Below are 779 nucleotides of genomic sequence, written 5' to 3' on the forward strand. Positions count from 1 at the left end.
TTCTCTCTGCATGCCCTTTGCGCGTGAGCAAACCTCGGGCGCTAACGCTGTATGTCGAGGAGCTGAGCTGAGCTGTTACTGTCCCATGAATGCTGGTGGATCGTTGCCAAATTTTTCTCTTCTCCTCCCCTTTTCTCTCATTCTTTTTCCACACCCCCCCCTCCTTCTCCCCCCTCCCACCCCAACCCCTTTGTCTTTTCTTTCTGAGCCTTGTAAGTGTAAAAGATGACTCTGATTTCGTTTTTGTCTCGGAAAACTGCAAATAAATTATGAGGAAAAACAACTGACACACACAAAAAAAATAAATCTGGATCCGTACTCTCCCCCCCCACGCCCCCTCAGCTCGATTCCCGCCCGGGGAAGCAGCAAAGAGTCAGAGCCGGGCTACAACCGCCAAAGACAACTTTATCCCCACCTGGCCGGCGCGGCCAGCGGCACGGAAACGATAGGCAACACCGATCACGATACAATCTCGAGCGAAAGCTTTTTCCCTTCGGGAGGAGGAGGAGGCGGTGGCGGCAGCGAGGGGCTGCTGGGCACCCCCGGCTGCAGGAGCAGGGCAGGGGGGGCTCCAAGGCGCAGGGAGAAGCGGTTTCAGCCCCCACCCTGCGCTGCCACAGCTCCCCCTCAGCCACGTCCCCAGCCAGTGCAGGGGGGGACAGAGCCCCCGAGCCAGCCAGGGCGGCCGCGGGGCCGCACAGGGGCCCAAGCCCCCCAGGCCCAGCTCAGCTCTTCCCCCTCCCCTCCCCAAAGGTGACCCCTTCCCCATCACCCATTTG

This window comes from Egretta garzetta, unplaced genomic scaffold, assembly GCF_000687185.1.
Source record: "Egretta garzetta isolate BGI_Z169 unplaced genomic scaffold, ASM68718v1 scaffold1023, whole genome shotgun sequence".
NCBI lineage: Eukaryota > Metazoa > Chordata > Aves > Pelecaniformes > Ardeidae > Egretta > Egretta garzetta.